The sequence below is a fragment of the Rhinolophus hipposideros genome (assembly GCF_964194185.1).
Source record: "Rhinolophus hipposideros genome assembly, chromosome: 18".
NCBI classification, from domain to species: domain Eukaryota; kingdom Metazoa; phylum Chordata; class Mammalia; order Chiroptera; family Rhinolophidae; genus Rhinolophus; species Rhinolophus hipposideros.
This window is the reverse complement of record NC_138064.1, coordinates 34,081,966-34,099,962: the sequence shown is the minus strand read 5'-3', so window position 1 is coordinate 34,099,962 and position 17,997 is coordinate 34,081,966. Positions and strand designations below refer to the sequence as shown.

General features: G+C 38.0%; 1 pseudogene across 1 annotated transcript; it reads left to right on the top strand.

Annotated features, from left to right (window-relative positions):
* Positions 1-9,336: 9,336 nt before the first annotated feature.
* Positions 9,337-10,214, top strand: LOC308510423 (glutamine synthetase-like; annotated as a pseudogene). Its single transcript has one exon. The product of its transcript is annotated as a glutamine synthetase-like (transcript).
* The last annotated feature ends 7,783 nt before the right edge of the window (positions 10,215-17,997 follow it).

The window sequence follows — 17,997 nt, the reverse complement described above, 5'->3', positions numbered from 1 at the left end:
ACCCCGGAGGCCTCTCGGCCGCACTAGGTACAATGACCCGAAGCGCCCAGCAGAGGGCGGCAGAAGACCGCGGTGAGCGCGGGAAGCCCACCTGTGGGGCGGGTTTTGGAGGGTGGGCGGGGCCTTTCCCTACGTCCCAGCCCGCGACCCAGAGATGCAGCGGCGGGGCGTTGCTTGCCGGCGACTCGCGGTGGGAAAGTCACTATTATACACGTGAACTCGCAGGCTGGCCGGGCGATTCCGCTTATTAGTGTGACTAACCCGAAGCCGATGGACACCTCGGCGTGTGGTGCAGGAAAACGCGTGCACCAAAGGCTCGCGAACAGTCCCAGGTTCTTTCTTTTCCTGAACCGCCTTGGAAATCGTGGAGAGTGGCTGCTGGTCCCAATTCCGTGTCAGCCTTGGGCTGGGACAGTAATTGTGGTAGACCTCGAGTGAACTGCTCGCAGCACCATTACTTCTGGTTTTGTTTGGGTTTTTTTTATTGTGACGGGTTTAGACTACTTAAAACCTAACAGAAACTTAATCTCCACAGCAGGTGCGCTTTTGCCACCTTTGGGGGCGTCGCTACATGTAAACCTTCTGCTCCCAACAGTCTCACCTGCCTGGGGATGGTAACAATGGAGATTTAAGCCTCAATTCAAAGCAATGCTACTCTTACCCTCCAAAGAAAGATTATCCCAGATTAATGAAATAATCATCAGGCCGCCGAGTTATCTAACGGAGGAAGTGTTAGTCCTTGGAAAAATGGAAAGTGAAGGAGACGGTTGATTCTGGATTCAACTGAAAGGAATTTCCTGCATTTACCTTCCTCTGATTTTCCTCATCCCATTGTTGCACCAATAAACCAATTAATGTTTTATCCTCACTCTGTCCCTTGGATTACACCTAGCAAGTTTGTTGTTGTCACTTTGTTTTGAATTAACTTGCTGTTTTATTTATTATAAGGATAAAGATTTATATTTGGGACTTATAATCAGTCCGTCTATAGGGTAAGTGAAACTGCTTACTGCAGTTCCTCAGGTAAAAAAAATAGTCTTGAAAAATTAGAAATGGCCTCTTTGTATAAATTTCTAGTAACTGTTTCTGCCTGGAAGGAGCTCCTATATCGAAGTTAATATTTACTATTTTATACGAATGAAATATTTAAGAAAAATATTTACTAATTTATAAATATATACATTTATATACATAAATATATAAATATTTTAACTATAAACTGCTTTACAATCAGGCTGTAAAATAATAACATCTTTGTTAGGCATTATTAAACTTCGGACTTTCTAAGACCTTTGAGATTATGGAGACCCAATCCTCTCATTTTACAGACGAGACGTTAAAACCCTTAGAGTGGGAGCCAGCAAGAGAATGAATGCATGTCTTCTACCTCCTTGACCCATAATAAGTCTTCTGTGATTGTTACCACATGCTTTGCTGTGCTGACATAGATTATCAAAGGTTTTTTCAGACTTACTCAGGTGACATCACCTAAATTTATTTTGATACCTTGTAGGTAAAGGAGATTGGTTCTTTTGAAAAGTGTTTCCATATTTCCTATCCAAAATTTTCTGATTACAAATATATCCTAAATGCATATTACAAGACATTGAAGAGAATAACAACAAAATTGTAATAATGGTTGGATTAAGATGGTGTATTGTCCATTACTTTGTTCCTTTTCATTTTTCTACCAAGAGGTTTAATGATTTGTGAGATGTCATTACCTCCAATAACAGCAGTGACTACTGCCTTGTTGTCATGTTGTCATTGGTGGTATGTTACAGTAGAACCTGTATATACCTTGCCTGTATTTTATTCATTGATTCAATGAACATTTATTGAGCACCTGCACATTTCAGGCCCTTTACTCAGGATGGGGGTGTTTAGTAGAAAACAAGCCTGCTGAGTGTCTGCTCCTCTATATGCTTCCCCCCAACCATCCCTCCCCGAGATCATAGCTGACCCACACCCTACTAAACTGATGTAATTAAGAAAAATAAAGTGTGGTTGGAAACTCTGTGGGGAGGAGGAATGCTGTGTGTGGAAGAAGCTGGAGGCAGGGAATAAGTGATGATGAACAAAGAGGAAAAAAGAGGAGGTGAAGCAGTTGCAATAGTTAAAGGGGAGTTTCTCCTCGAGGTTACTGTAAACGTCATCTTTCTGGATTTTTTATAAAGGCTAAATAAAGTAAGTCGATTTTTTAAAAATTTTGTATTTTCATATATCTCTTTTACAATTCTCTTTCTTTTCTGAAACCATGGTTATATTAGATGGTCTATGTGCTTTTAAATTACTGTGTTTGAGAAAAGAATAGGTTGCCAAGTCTATTTGGAACATGCCCTCCCCGCGTTTTGATCCCAAAGTCTGTTGCAGTAGAAAGCACAGACTCCCGTGCCCTCCCTTCACAAATTGGACTTAGACACCTAGGGGATAAGCTGAAAGTCGGGTTTGAATACAGAATCTGTGCTATACTCAGCAGCACCTTTGACCTGGTATAACTAAGGGTTTGTGTGTGTGCTTTTTGGGGGGGTAGTTTGTTTCTGTGCCAAAGTGCCTGCCTGACGTGCCTGCCTGACCAGTTCAGCCTTAGTTTTTCATACAAATAGACTTCTGGCAAGCCAAAGCCCCTTGATTGACCATTCACGTTTGAATCTCAGCAGACCCAATTAAGGTCAGAAAGTAAGTGGCCCTGTATGGATACAACCACACCCACAGACCCCTGGACTCCACAGACAAGGCATCCCCCGACCTGCCAGCATCCTACCAGTCTCGTTTTAGGGCCCTCAAAAGAACACCAAGTCCCGTCTCCCACTCACCTGTAGCCAGCTGTTTTGTAAATTGCTTAAGGCAGATAAAAGCAGTAGATAAAGTTACCCCATGGTCACAGGTTAACACTCTACTGTTTGCAAAAAAAAAAATGGTAGTTTCAGGTCCCCCCTTTCCAAAATTGCTTTTTTACAACCTTAGATTTCTAAAGTTTTTCCTGTTGGTAACTTTCTTTCTGAAATGTGTCTAACCAAGGTCTAGAGAGACTTCCTGAGTCAGCTTTCCTACTCCCACATTCATTACCACAGGGTCTCTGGCAAGGAAATAGATACTTTGCCTAGCAAATTGGCTGATTCCAGAACTAATATGATCCTGGATTCCCTAGATTGCCACCATCAGCTAGGCAGAGTTGGCCAAGAGAAGCACAATAATTATTTGAGATCCCATTCAGCCATAATCCCATTCAATTTCAATCCCATTCACCCTGGTGAGTTTAAGTACTTTTGGGGTTGTTTCATCCTGCAGTACCATGCCTTTAATTCCTACGAAATGATTCTTCATCACTGGTAGAAAACCTTACCTTCCCATAGCAGGGGAGCAAATAATCACAAAATGGAATACCATCTTACTTGTCCAAAACTACTTCCCTTCCTATTTATAGTATTTCTTGAAATTTCACCTTGAGAGATTATTCCTTGGTGTTTACAGCACGATGATTTTGAATCATAAACATATTTGAAAGGGGAAACAGATTAAGTAGTCCGCAAACTTTTTCTATAAAGGGCCAGATAGTAAATATAGGCCCTGGGCCCACTTACTATCTCTGTTCCACATTCTTCTTTTTTCACAATCCTTTAAAAAAATGTCAAAACCGTTCTTAGCTCAAGGGCCACCATACCATAGGCTATATGGTCTGCTGCTAGCTGTGAAACACTATAATGAACTACTCACAGATACCTATAACTTATTTTGTTGACTTAAAGGCATCCAAAGAATAGGAATTTTGAGATAAAGGACATGGAAGAGAAAAATATTAATAATATTTGAAAAAATTCTTATAACACTATCTGCTGGGTAGTATTCTAATCACTTCTATATTAATTCATTTAAGTCTATGATGGAAATAACATTATCTCCGTTTTATAAATGAGGAGAGTGAGTTAGATGCTAAGTAATTTGCCTAACTCACACAGCTGGTAATTAATTGGAACCTAAGAAGCCCCATCTCCAGAGTCTACGATCATAATTGCAATGCTTTGCTGACATTCAGAAAGAAACGATATTTTAATTCACTATAGAAACTATCAAAGTAGAAATATTTTTATAGAAAATAGAAAAAGAGGGCAAAAACATTCACCCATAATTCCATCACTTAGAATAACCACTATTTACATTATATTTATATCCCTTTGGTTTATTTTTTCCAGAATATTCCTATACATAATTTTTTTCTTTATTCAACCTATGAAGTAAGTATCACAATTTTGCAGATGAGGAAACTGAGGCTTAGATGGATTAAGTGACTTTTTTCATAAAAACCGTAAAGCTAATGTATGTGGAACCAGGATTTCAAGCCAGGTTGTTGCTTTCAGACCTGTACTCCTAACCCCTGGCCTGTGCTGCATTTGAGTTTATACTTACTTGTCAAACTTAAAAAGTCCTTTTCTATCTCAAGTTTATAAAGAACAGTCACCCATATTTTCATCCAATACTGTATTTTTCTTTTAAGTCTTAGCTTTTATTGTTTTTAAGTCTTTGAATCACTTGGATTTTATTTTGGAATAAGAAACAAGGTAGAGATTCAGTTCTGTTTCTCTTCCAAATTGCTAGTCAATTGTTCCTACATCATTTAATGAACACTTTCTTTGTGCACTTCTTTGAAATGCCACCTTTATCATATACTAAATTACAAGGTAATTTTTCCTGTTTTTGAATGACTGCATTCCACTGCTGGAAGATATGTCTTAAGGTTCGGTTGTGATAATCTAACATAAGAGTTGCTATGAAGAAAGGAAAGTAGGTTTCAGCCTGGTGTTTTGAGAATTTTCTTTTGTACATTATTTTTCCCTTAATAAAGGCCAGCATATTCTAGCTCAAATTCACAACAGTTATAGAAGTGTGAAAAATGGAAAATGATCTTGAAGGAATATTAGTGATTCTCCTGTACAACCCCCCTCACATGTAAGTAAGGAAACTGAGGCCCAAAATGGTAAAAAATTACTTATCAAATAAATAATATTGGTACTTAGTGTCTATATTGCACATAATTCTTTCCGTTGCAAATGACAGAACTACAACTCAAACTAATTCAAGCAAAAGGGTGGGGAGGCTTTCTTCTCTCAGCTTCTCTCTGTATGTAAGCCTCATTCTGTCAGGCTCTTGCGTGGAACAAGACATATGGCAAGTATCTCTAAGGTTACCTCCTTTTAACTGGAAACTCAAGGGAAAAGCAAGAAATTCTAACTCTTAGTCTTGAACATAAAATAAGGACTCATTGGTTTTCCTTGAATCATACGACCACTCCTGTTGTTTCATGGGAAGGGTGAGGATGGCAGGATATAGTGTGATTGGCGGTCCCAGCAAAACCATTTGGACTTAGGAGAGGCAGTCCTTCAAAAGAGAAGTGTTACTATACTAGAATGAAGAAAAGGAAGTTGGACAGTCAAAAACATCTGTGTCCATTGCTATAGTTGGAGAGCAGAATTAGAGTTGAGATCTTTGAACTTCCATTCCAATCCTCTTCTCATTCTCTATTCATTTAAGGCACGTTTCCTGAACACTCTGTTAGGATTGTATTTAACTGCAAGTAACAAAATCCCCAGTCAATGGTGGCTTACATAGCAAACAGTCTAGAGACAGGAGTTAGTTGTTAGCATTATTTTCTAAAACCATGTCATCTCTCCGTTTCCCATCACTCCCTGAAGCCTTTCCAAACCCTCATTCAGAATCAATCTTTCCCACATCTGTATTGCTGTAGCATTTTGTTCAATCATCGTAACACTAAATTCATTCTATTTTGTGTTGAAATAAATTTGGTGCATACATCTCAATCTCCTCTGCTATTAGAAATTCCTGAGGGCACAGACTGAGTTGCATTCATCTTTGTGGAATCCAGGTGCCAACTTCCCTGCCATTCTCTGAGTCTGCCAGCAGCACCCAGAACCCCCGAACCCGAAACACTTTGAGTCCTGATGAAGTAAACCATACCACCTGACAACATCAGTGAGCAATGTAGACTTCACTACAGGCTTTGTCATGGGGATCACATTCCACACGCATAGAAAACAACTTTCAGTCCGCCATTGGACTCACTGGCTCGTATTTTTTTCCTTCTGCATAGTCCTGAACACTTCAAACTCCTCTCCCCGTTATTTTACCCAAATTCAGCTGTGCCCAGTCCCATCTCCACACTGGCACACCCAAACCCAGCTAGACGCTCAGTAAAATTAAATCCCATCTAGGTAACAGGTCCCACTCTTCTCAGTTGTAGGAGGGTTCAAAACATCAGATAATATTAAATCATGCTTATAATCGTTAACATTTATTGAATATTTATTATGTGTAAGGTACTGTTATCCCAAGAAGGAATGTTTTATTATCTCCATTTTGCAGTTAAGAAAATGCAGCCAGAAAGTAGGAACCAGAAATCAAACCCAGACTTTTTGAATCCAGAGCTTACGCCCTTAATAATTAAACTCAACTAACCTCTATTGCACTTAATACAATGCTTTCCCTAGCAGGTGCATCAAAATGTTGGTTGGATTAAGTGTACTTGCATTTCTAAAATCATCAGAACTGCTCTAGCTTCTTACATTTCTTTTTTTTCCTCAGCTGCAAAACTTTATTTTTGTGAAATACCAAAATATCCATTATAGGGGAAAAAACTACATTATCGTACATGAAAGTAAAACTTATAAGTAGATTACAATTGTTTGCTAGTTTTGTTTGTTCTGCTTTACTGAGATTAATTGGCAAATGAAAGTTGTATATATTTAAAGTATACAACATGATGATTTGATACACCTAACATTGTGAAATGATTACCACAATGAAGTTAATTAGTACATTCCTTACCTCACAGTTACCGTTATTTTATGTGTTTGATGAGAACACTTAAGATCTACTCTCTTAGCAAATATCAAGTATACAATACAGTGTTATTAACTGTAGTCAACCTGCGGTACATTCATTCTCATAGATATCTAAAGCTCTCTATTTTATATACTGGTATTAAGTAAATGAATGAATGGATGAATGAATGAATGGGTGAACTGACTAATTTGCTGACTACACAACTCAGCTTTCTCATCTGAAAATTCATTCATTCAGTTGGTCTTTTAATATTTCCATATCCACCAGGTGGGCAACAATGAAACAGAGAAACAACAATGAAGCCTAAGAAACAACTCTCTGCCTTTAGCAAGTCTAGTGGAGATATTCACAGTTCAAAAGAAAAGTGTTGAACTAAATGTTATCAAAGGTCCCTTCAGCTCCAAAGTTCTGTGATTCTATTGAATGGGAGGTTTGCTCTCCTTGTACAGGGTGATAGATTTATGATCACAAGAAGATGGTTCATTCTTCCTCTCATCCTAAGCACTCAAATCCAGAGAGAAAGAGAGAGAGAGAGAAACAGAGAGAAACAGAGAGTAGATTCTGATAACTTTTCAATGACTGTGACCCTTGGCTAGACCTTGGGAAAGGGAGATGGATGCTACTTGTCAAATAACCACTGAGGAGAGAATTTAGGACTGCCCCTAAGCAAAATAACGAAGCCTGAGAAGCCTTGCCATACTGCGCTTCAGCCTTCCTTACTGCAGTCCTAAGCCTGCTAGATGGCTGGTGTCCTGCTCCCCTCTGAGTCCCCCAAATCCCACCCTAACACTAGGCAAGTCGGCTGATCATGAAGTGGCCCCTACTCCAGAGCTGCCCATAGAGCTTCGCTCTGCACCTTTTTTACCCTGAGGAGCTGCACTCTTCACTTTCTCACCTCTGTATCCCTCATATCTTGTTGTTCTCAATCGTAGCTGAACGTTAGCGTCACCTAGAGAGGTTTTTGAACACTGAAGCCCAGCTCTCTGCCCCCAGGGATTCTGATTTAATTGGTTTGGCCTGAGGCCCAGACATTGGACTGGTTTTTGTTTTTGTTTTGTTTTTTTTAATATTCAGTAGATGATTCTAATGTATAGCTAGAATTGAGAACTATTGCACCTTTGAAACTGGAGTTTCTTGATTTTCACCTGCTGGTTAAAACCCCACCCTGGATTCTGGGACCAGTTCTGTTCCCAGCGGGGAAAATTCAAGGAGCCTTAGGCTAGCCGCTCAGCGGTTCAGGGCTTAATCCCACGGGGGCCTGGACTCCCAGGTCTAGTACTGCAGGTTGTGGGTCCTTGTGATTAAGCCCCTCTCTGAAAGGAACATGAAGAGCTAAAGAAGAGGAAACAGTTGCTAGGCCGGCAAAACAGCAGGTATTGACTCTAATGCCCTCCCACTCTCTTTAGTCTCACCCCCCCAGCCCCCTATACAAACCACTGTAATGAAGTCCTGAATGGTGTCACTTGTGACAGGCATGGAGAGGAAATTATCTGACCTAATGTCTCTCAGCCATGCCTATGTCAAGCTGCCAGATGTTTCTCTTTATTACACTACATACACTTCTGTTGGTGATACTTTAATAATTCTTTCCCAGAGACATCTCATCTTTACTCTTTCTTTTTCTCTCCCTCTTTTTACTTGTACCTAGTTAACTCCTGAGTCTTTTTCTCTCCCTTGATTCGTTTTTACGAACCTCGCCCACCATGGCTGAGATCGTACCTAAGCATAAGACTAGTATCAGTCATGTGTTTAAACCAGGGCAAAGGGAAGCTACATTTTTTTAAAGTGAAAAGAAACAACCTCTAGCATTCATAAAAGTGCTAATAAAAATGCTTCACAGTTCCCACGAAAGTCTCTATTCTCTTATTCTTCTCAAATGAAACCTTCTCTTCAGAAACCAGAATTCAACATCAATGTTATTTTTAATCAGTTTGTTTTCTGCTTTGGTACAGGTTTTACAAGTTAGGTTTTTACTGTTTTTTCTTCTATTTTTTTTATAACACTTCATCTTGTGGATTCTCCTCAGAACATTAGCACCATCTACACCGTTTTCTTAATTGAAAACTCCACTCCCAGCACCAAAGACTTGGACCCCAACTCCTCTGTCACTTGAGGATGGCATGCATGGACCTAGCACCGTGCTGGGCACGCCCTTTTCCAGTGTCACTCGGACAGACTCCAAGGTTTGCCAGAGGAGAGGGTGAAGATGAGGGCAGATTTTAATGACATCTGTTTCTGTTGATAAGATTGGTGACTTCCCAGGCATCAGTGCACTAGAGGGAGTTATTCTGTCCTTCAGCCCAGGACCATCTACTATATACGATTTTCCTAGTGCCAAGGGAAGTATCATGACACCGTATCCCTTATACCGATTTGGTCACCATGACGATCTGAAGACGCAATCCCAATAATAATGCCTAGAACTGTTCCCGGAAAGGTGCTTTTAAAATTCAAATATTTTATCTCATCCCTGTTGCCATGTTTCGAGACCCTTTCCGCAAGGACCCCAACAAGCTGGTGTTCTGTGAAGTCCTCACGTATGACCAAAAGCCTGCAGAGACCAACTTACGGCATACATGTAAACACATCACGGACATGGTGAGCAGTCCCCACCCCTGGTTTGGAATGGTGCAGGAATATACGCTCCTGGGCACAGACGGGCACCCTTTCTCTGGGCTTTCCAATGCCTTTCCTAGGCCTCAAGGTCCATACCAGTGTGGCGTGGGAGCAGAAAGAGCCCAGGGCAGGGACATCGTGGAAGCTCACGACCGGGCCTGCTTGTACGTCGGCATCAAGATCGCAGGCACAAACGCCGAGGTCACGCCCGCTCAGTGGGAATCCCAGGTAGGACCCCGTGAAGGAATCGGCGTGGGAGATCATCTCTGGGTGGCCCGTTTCATCCTGCACCGGGTGTGTGAGGGACTTTGGAGGGATAGCGACCTTCGATCCTAAGCCCATTCCTGGGAACTGGAATGGTGCCGGCTGCCACACCAATTTCAGCATCAAGGCCATGCGAGAGGAGAACGGCCTAAAGCGCATTGACAAGTCCATCGAGAGACTGAGCAAGTGGCACCATTGCCACATCCGAGCCGACGATCCCAAGAGGGGCAGCGACAATGCCCGCCGCCTGACTGGATCCCACGAGACCTCCGACATCAACGACTTTTCTGCAGGCGTGGCCAACCGGAGCGCCGGCATCGGCATTCCCCGGCTGTTGCCCAGGAGAAGAAGGGTTACTTGGAAGACCGTCGCCCCTCTGCCAACTGTGACCCCTTTGCAGTGACAGAAGCCATTGCCCACACCTGTCTTATCTTCTCAACGAAACTGGCGACAAGCCCTGCCAGTACAAAACCTAAGTGGACTAGACTGGCAGCCATGGGACCCCTTCTAATTCCTCTTCCCACTCCCACTCCCACCCCGCTCTCAATTGTAATCATAGCTGTAACTTGAAGAGAAAAAAAAAATTCAAATATTTGTCTAATTAAAGATAAGTACTCTAAAATGGTTCATTTTTCCTGACATTAAATGTAATTCTTAGCATTGAAAAGAGGTATAGTAGTGTAGAGGTATTCGAAAATTGAGTAGTAGGTCTAGTTGTGTATGTGTTCTTTAATTAAGTTCAAAATGTGCTAGGCAGATAATTATATTTACTCTAAAAGAGGATATAATAAATGCTGTTCAAACTAAATAAATGAGTAAGTAAACAAGCAAATAAATAAGTAAATACCTTAGCTCGATTCTGTTCTGTTTTGACCAGGAATTGTGATTCTCTGTGAACATTAACAAAAGACAGACAGTGAGTTTTAAAGCACATAAAACAAATTTTTTCTATTAATTTTATATAGTGAAGTATGTGTTCTATATTGCTCTTGAGAATATCACAATCATGATTTCTGATCTGTATGTATTTTTAGTACATGTTTAAATTAATCATTGTGAATCAGATATCCTAAGATCATTTAATTAATTACCTGCATTATCTAACCCCTACTTAAGTTTCTTCTCTAGACATATTACTCCTACAGACTAAATTATTCATCTCACCAAACTCTCTAAGCTGACAAAGCCGCTTGGCTTTCTAGCCAAAGTGCTATTGTGAAAGCAGGTCTTAGCTCAACAAATACTTTCTCTTTTATTAAAAGATAAGGGTGACGGACCATCATGTCTAAAAATAGATACTTAGAGCTTAAAATCTGTCAGACCATATGTTGTACGACTCCAAGATCCAGGAAACAAAGACATCCTTCTCCTGGGGGTACGTATTATTATGGTTATTCTAGGGGATCAAGTGCCAGTCCATTTATATGACTGTACAGTCATTTAAACATCTTTAGAAGATAAATGGATATAAATTCCTGGGGATGGTGAAGGGGAACAGTGAATTGGTACTGATCTGATTTGCATGCTTTTATACCTGTGTTGTGAGAATGCACATGACAATGTGAATTTTCTTCTGGTGTCCTTGAGATTTCTTTTAATGAAATTACTTTTCTTGTTACTCATTGACAGTCAATGGAATAACCACAAAATATAGGAGTTGAGGCAGTCTTCTCCTATAAGCAAGACAACATTTTACAAAATGTTATAAGATCTTTGTAACTCTTTTTCTGTATTGAAATTTTAACATTTTTTTTCTGGTGGGTACGTTATTTCATTGTTTTAAAGTTTAGAAACTTCTCTTAAAACTTTGAAATAAGGTTTCCAACCTACTGCCATTAATCTCTAAATATGTTTTATACATGTGGTGCATATTTAAAACATTTTCCATATTTTATATGGTGCAACCTCAAACATTTTCAGAGATTTAATTACGGTCTTATGCTAGAATATCATTCAGAGACTGTGTACATAGTACATTGAAGCAATTTGGCAGTTACTCAGTTTAGACCACAAACAATTCCAACCTCCAAAGGGGATTCTTTTCCACCTTTGTAACTATCAAATCTCCGCTTCTGTTTAGATTGCAGAGACCCAACTACATTGGCATATTTACAAAGCCAAACAGTTTTAAAATGTTAAGGTTAAGAGATCCAAGTCTTTTCTTATTACTTGGCAATGATTGTAAAGGATACTTGTAAAGGTAGAAATATCTGTTCTTTGTCAACTAACAAAAGAACTTCAGTCTTCTTCAAGTGACGGATGGGAAAGAAGAAAATGAAAAGAAATATCAGATAGTGTATTTCTTCTAGGACATGAGGCTATATTTCTTTTAGTTTTTAAAATTATGTGTGTGTATACAGAGGATGCCAAAAACGTATACACACTTTAAGAAAGGAAAACTGTACTAAAATTGTAATACTCAATATGTACCAATAACAAAAGATGAATATGAGTCATGTTTGACTTCTGCAATTACAAGAGGTGCTCAAAGTGGTTTCCATCAGCATCCGGACACTTCTGATTATGGCGAACTACTGCTTGAGCAACGTTGACCAAAGTGTCCACTTGTACACATTTTTTGGCACCCCAGGATATGTAAAGAAAGGTTTACATACACATGATTCAAAGATACAAAAGAATATACAATAAAAACTTAAGTCTCTCTCTTTTTTCTCAGTTACCCAATTCCCCTCTCTAGAGGCACACACTGTACCCAGTTTCTTGGAGTTTCTTCCAACAATAATCCATGCATTTGCTAACATACATGTGTGAATTCCCTCTTTTTTCCCCTCCTTTCTCTCCTTACACACAAAATGTATACCATATATTGTTTTCTATTCCTTGAGTTTTTACTCTTGAAGACTGTTCGAAATCAGTACATATAAAAATCGTCATTTAAGCGACTATTTGCATACTAATCCACTGTATAAGTATACTATAATTCATCTATACAGTCTCTTAATAATGAGCATTTATTAACGTTTCCCATCCTCTACTATTACAAATAGGTTGCAACAAATATTTCATTTTTGTGCACATATTTTGTGTTACACAAGTGCAAGATTATCTATAGAATGAAAACCTAGAATTGAAATTATTGGACCAAAGAGTATGAGCATCTTTAATTTTAACAAATAAAACCATATTGCCCTCCATGAAAGTAGTATTAATTTTCACTCCCAATAGTAATGTATGAGAAAGAAGCAATGTTTTTGACTAGTACCCACTTCATATTTATACTCCATATTTGTACTCCAAAAGGAATAAAAGAGCAAATATATCATTTTTGCATGTTATAAATGTCAGGAAACTCCAGGATTTGTAAGATAGAAAATATAAAGTAAGAGATAGCAATCTGATATTACATAGTAACTATTTTTTAGTAAAATAGTAACTATTGTTTGTTCACAAATAAGTAAGCCATCATCATGTTACAATAAAGAATTTTGAATTACATTTTTTAAAACCATGAAAACTGTTAAATATTTCTATTTCTATTGGTAATGATATTATTAAAAGCAGTGAAGAGTTATTGCCAATAATGATAATGAGAGGAAATATTATATTGGATATATATGCAAAACTTCTATAATATATAAAACAAGTAAATGTATAAGTAGACTGTGACTTTTAAAAAAATCTCTTTTACAATAATTATTCTCATAATGTTACAAGACTCTAAATTAGCCCTCAAATTTACTAATCGTTATTCTGGAAGTACATGTTAAAATTACTTTAGGTATAAAAGCTTTTGAAGGTATATTTAATAGTGATATAACAATTCTTGAGCAGAAGACCAGATACTTTGCTATTTATCAAATGAAAAAAGCTTGTGAACTGATAGAAAAATCTATGCACAAAGTTTTGGAGGTAGGAGCCATGAGGAATATGTAAAACCAGATAATTATTTCTTTGGTAAGGGTTCTACGGGTACTATATGATTATTCCATAAAAAGGAAAATGAAGTATGCATTGGTACCAGCTCAGATTGTCACTCTAGATATTTGTCACGTATTTTTATGAAGAATTGACAAATTAGAATCAGAGTGATCTGTTCTATGAAAATTTGTAACGACGATATGAATTATAATTTTAAAAATTAGAAACAAAAAATCAAGTCTCCTTTATTAGGAAAAGAATTCTCAACATCTTTTTGTCATCCAAAATTCATTTTATTATTCAAAATTTGTGCTCAACTCAAAGTCAAAACCACTGTATGGATTTTTCTCACCACATTACTGGGGTTGGACCAGATAGTTTATTGGAAAACCTCACTACCGAAACTCTCTGATTAGAGGTGGCTGTATGCATAGTTCTAAAAACAAAGTTCAACACAGCTAGTTATCACATTGAAATTATGTCTAAAAAATACAAAAAAAAAAACCACCCCAATTTGGTCAAACAACTGATCCAGTTAGTGAAACATGCAATCAGTCAAACCAGTCTTTTGGTAATCATGTAAGGGATACACTGTCACTTAACTGGATATTTTGTATTTCACCCAAGTATTTATCGTGCTATATAATCTTAGCCCTGTTCTCAGGTGACAGTGAAAAAGGTGGTAAAAAACACCTTTTAGTAGTCCTTTAAAATTAACCTAAGGGCTGGCCCGTAGGTTCAGGCGGTTAGAGCTCCATGCTCCTAACTCCAAAGGCTGCCGGTTCGATTTCCACATGGGCCAGTGGGCTCTCAACCACAAGGTTGCCAGTTCAATTCCTCGAGTCCTGAGTCCCGCAAGGGATGGTGGGCAGCACCCCCTGCAACTAAGATTGAACACGGCACCTTGAGCTGAGCTGTTGCTGAGCTCCCGGATGGCTCAGTAGGTTGGAGCACAGGCTCTCAACCACAAGGTTTCCGGTTCCACTCCCGCAAGGGATGGTGGGCTGCGCCCCCTGCAACTAGCAACTGGACCTGGAGCTGAGCTGCACCCTCCACAGCTAAGACTGAAAGGACAACAACTTGACTTGGAAAAAAAGTCCTAGAAGTACACACTGTTCCCCAATAAAGTCCTGTTCCCCTTCCCCAATAAAATATTTAAAACAAAAATTAACCTAAATATGTAACTCTCATATTTTATCACAACCTATGAGTCAAAAAGCAGGACTACAGCATGGGACGCACATCACATGAAAATTAAGAAGCACTGCTCCTTAACAAGAATGAGCAAGGTCTGTACTAAAATGATCGAGCATTTGTGCTTAACACTAATACCTTCTGTCTTGATTCACTCACAACTTCATGTTCATCATCACCATCGTCATCATCATCATTATCACCATGACCACCACCATTTCTAGCATCAGCATCATATGTGATACCAAAACATTAAGTAGTTTTAAGCTTAAAAGGTCAATTCTTCATCCTATTGTCTTTTTGACACTGACTTCATTTCTGCAGCTATTTAATTTTGACCATCTTTAAAATGTTCTCTAATTTTACACACTAGTATCTTCTCTCTCAAGAAGATAACATTTCATACAATTCAGGAGTGTAGAGAAAATTGATTTGCTATCTGATCAGATGAACAAATCTCCTTGTACTAATGCAGGTGTCAACCTCTGGATTTCTAGAATCATTTGTCTTATGTGTTCCTCAAATGCTGCTACCATGATGACAGACCAACTGGTAACATTCTGGAGTGCTTTATTGAAACAGCCACTTCCATTATTTCTTTTTTTAAAAAAAACTTTTTTTATTTAAGTGTGTTTTTCCAGGACCCATCAGTTCCAAGTCAAGTAGTTGTTTCAGTCTCGTTGTGGAGGGCGCAGCTCACAGTGGCCCATGTGGGGATCCAACCGGCAACCTTTTTGTTAAGAGCACTGCACTCTAACCAACTAAGCAAGCGGCCGCCCCAGTTCCATTCTTTCTTAAAGCAGAAAAAATTATTTTAAAAAATGATGACTAAAGTGAAATGTTTCTCAAGTCATTGCCCCTTTTTCAGTGTATCTATGATGCTGTCTCAACTAAACATAAGATCTAGACTAAATTAATATTCTACTGCCCTTTCTCATGTGCAGTTTCCATTGTTTTGTTTATCTTTATGTTAGTCTTTTAAAAGTCATTGAATTCATTAATAAACAGAACATTTAGTCACCCTGACAACCAATATCTTCACAACCCAAAATCCTTCATACAGGATTATTGGATCCAGTTATTAAAATAGCCAGAAGAAAACAGTATAAAATATTTCTTTTTATATTGTTTAAGCATTTTGAAACAAACATTAACTATGAAGAAATAAGCAAGACATCTAGTTATCTTTCCTTTATATTTTGTAAAAAGATTCTAAGATAAGATCACAACAATTTCTTTTCTATAAAAATAGCTATGAGTAATGAATGCTTTGTTTTTAGCTAATTTAAGTCTTACAATAAACTTGGAAATTAGAAATACTTATCCTTTCTTTACAGATGAGGAAATAGCAGCTTAGAAAAGTTAAATAACTTGTCTACAGTTATACAGTTAGTAAAGTTGTGGCAGAGCTAGACTTGCAACCAAACTTATCAGCACCACACTCTAACCTGCTGAGCTAACCGGCCACCCCAAGATTTATCAACTCCAAATACTAAGCTCACTTTTTTGTGAGTGAATGCAAAGATATTTCATGGATATTCATCTCTAGAGAATAGAGGCAGAGGAAATTAATTTGAATCACAATAGAAAGTGTTGAAGTTAGTTATAGAGAACCCTGTTTTAGCAGTGAGGATAGGATGCAGAAAGAAGTACCTACGGAGTTACTGCTATAGGATTGGTCATGTTCCTGTTCTTAAATTCAGAGGTTACTTGACTGGTGCTCATTTTATCACCATCCTTTATCTCTTAGCATATATTACATTTCTAGTATGTATTAAAATATTATGTAATAAAAATATTTTACAAGAAATTTTAAGATAAGTGAATTATAGAGGGATGTTGTGAAATCTTTGTCTAAGTATCTTAAAAAATGAAAGCAGATATCTCCCCCTGGGTAACCTCAATGTAATTAATGAGTGGGTTTCGTGCAGCCTGCCATGGCAGACACACTAGTCCTGACCCTATATTTAACCTATTATTGCTATTTCTTTGCTATTTCTGTGTCAGAACTCAAATGACTCCACTGGGTCTTAGAGAAAATCTGCTCCTAAAATAAGATTAAAACAAAATCCCAAAGGATTAAGTCTTCCAGGAAGGTCATTTCGATTCAGGTGGACAATTTTGAATTGGATTTCAGTATTTGGGTAACTCCTTTTATGCCAACAGGCACTTTTCCTTGATATTAAGATGCTAGGTTGAGTTTTTATGATGACAAATCATTGTAACATCATCACATTAAAGCACAAACATCCATTTTCTCAAAATAGTTACTTCTTTCTGTTAATGTATGTGTTCTGTCAAAATGACCTTATTAGAAGCAGACTAATTCACAATTATTTTTAAATTACTATCCATTTGTCACAGATATCTGATGGGCTAACCTGTATTGTGGTTTGATCTTATCTATTTGTTTTTTTTGTTTGGTTTTTTTTTTGGAACCGAACCGGCGGTCTTCGGAGTTAGGAACTTGGAGCTCTAACTGCTTGAGCCACCGGGCCGGCCCATTATCTATTTGTTTTTGTTGTAAAACCAATCATGCCTATAGTCATGAAAAGTCAGCCCCTAATCCCACTTTTCAGAGGTAACCATTATCTTCTACCATTTTTGTTTAATTCCTTTTATTAACTCCATAATTCTAAATGACATTTCTACAATACAATTACTTCATTTACGTGAGCTTCTTACATTTTATTTTTTATTTTTATAAAAATTGCATTTATATAACCTAAAAAGTAAAATACTACTACAAAGCTTATAATGAAGAATAGGAGACTCTGAAGTTTCTGTCTCTCTCTCAGTCTCTCATACCCAGGCCCCAGAGGCAATTTCTTTGAACTCTTTTAGCTCTTCCTTTAGCTACTTATATTCATAATTATAAATAATATGCTTATACTGCTATTTTTACTATTCCATTTTAAATGTTCATATATCAAATTCTTACTGTGAAAAATTTGGATTTGGCTTTTTATGTAACTTCCCCACATTCTTTTCTACTTAACTTATAATTTTGGTCAAATCATTCTGAGTATTATTTTACGTTATTATTACTATGCAAATATTGCTTATAAGTAAGCCACAAAGTGTTCTTTGGTTTCCTGTTTACCTATTGCTCATTGTTTCATGAACTATTTAACAGGATTGTAGAAGTGTTTTTTGTTTTGTTTTTTTATGAGCAAATATATCAGG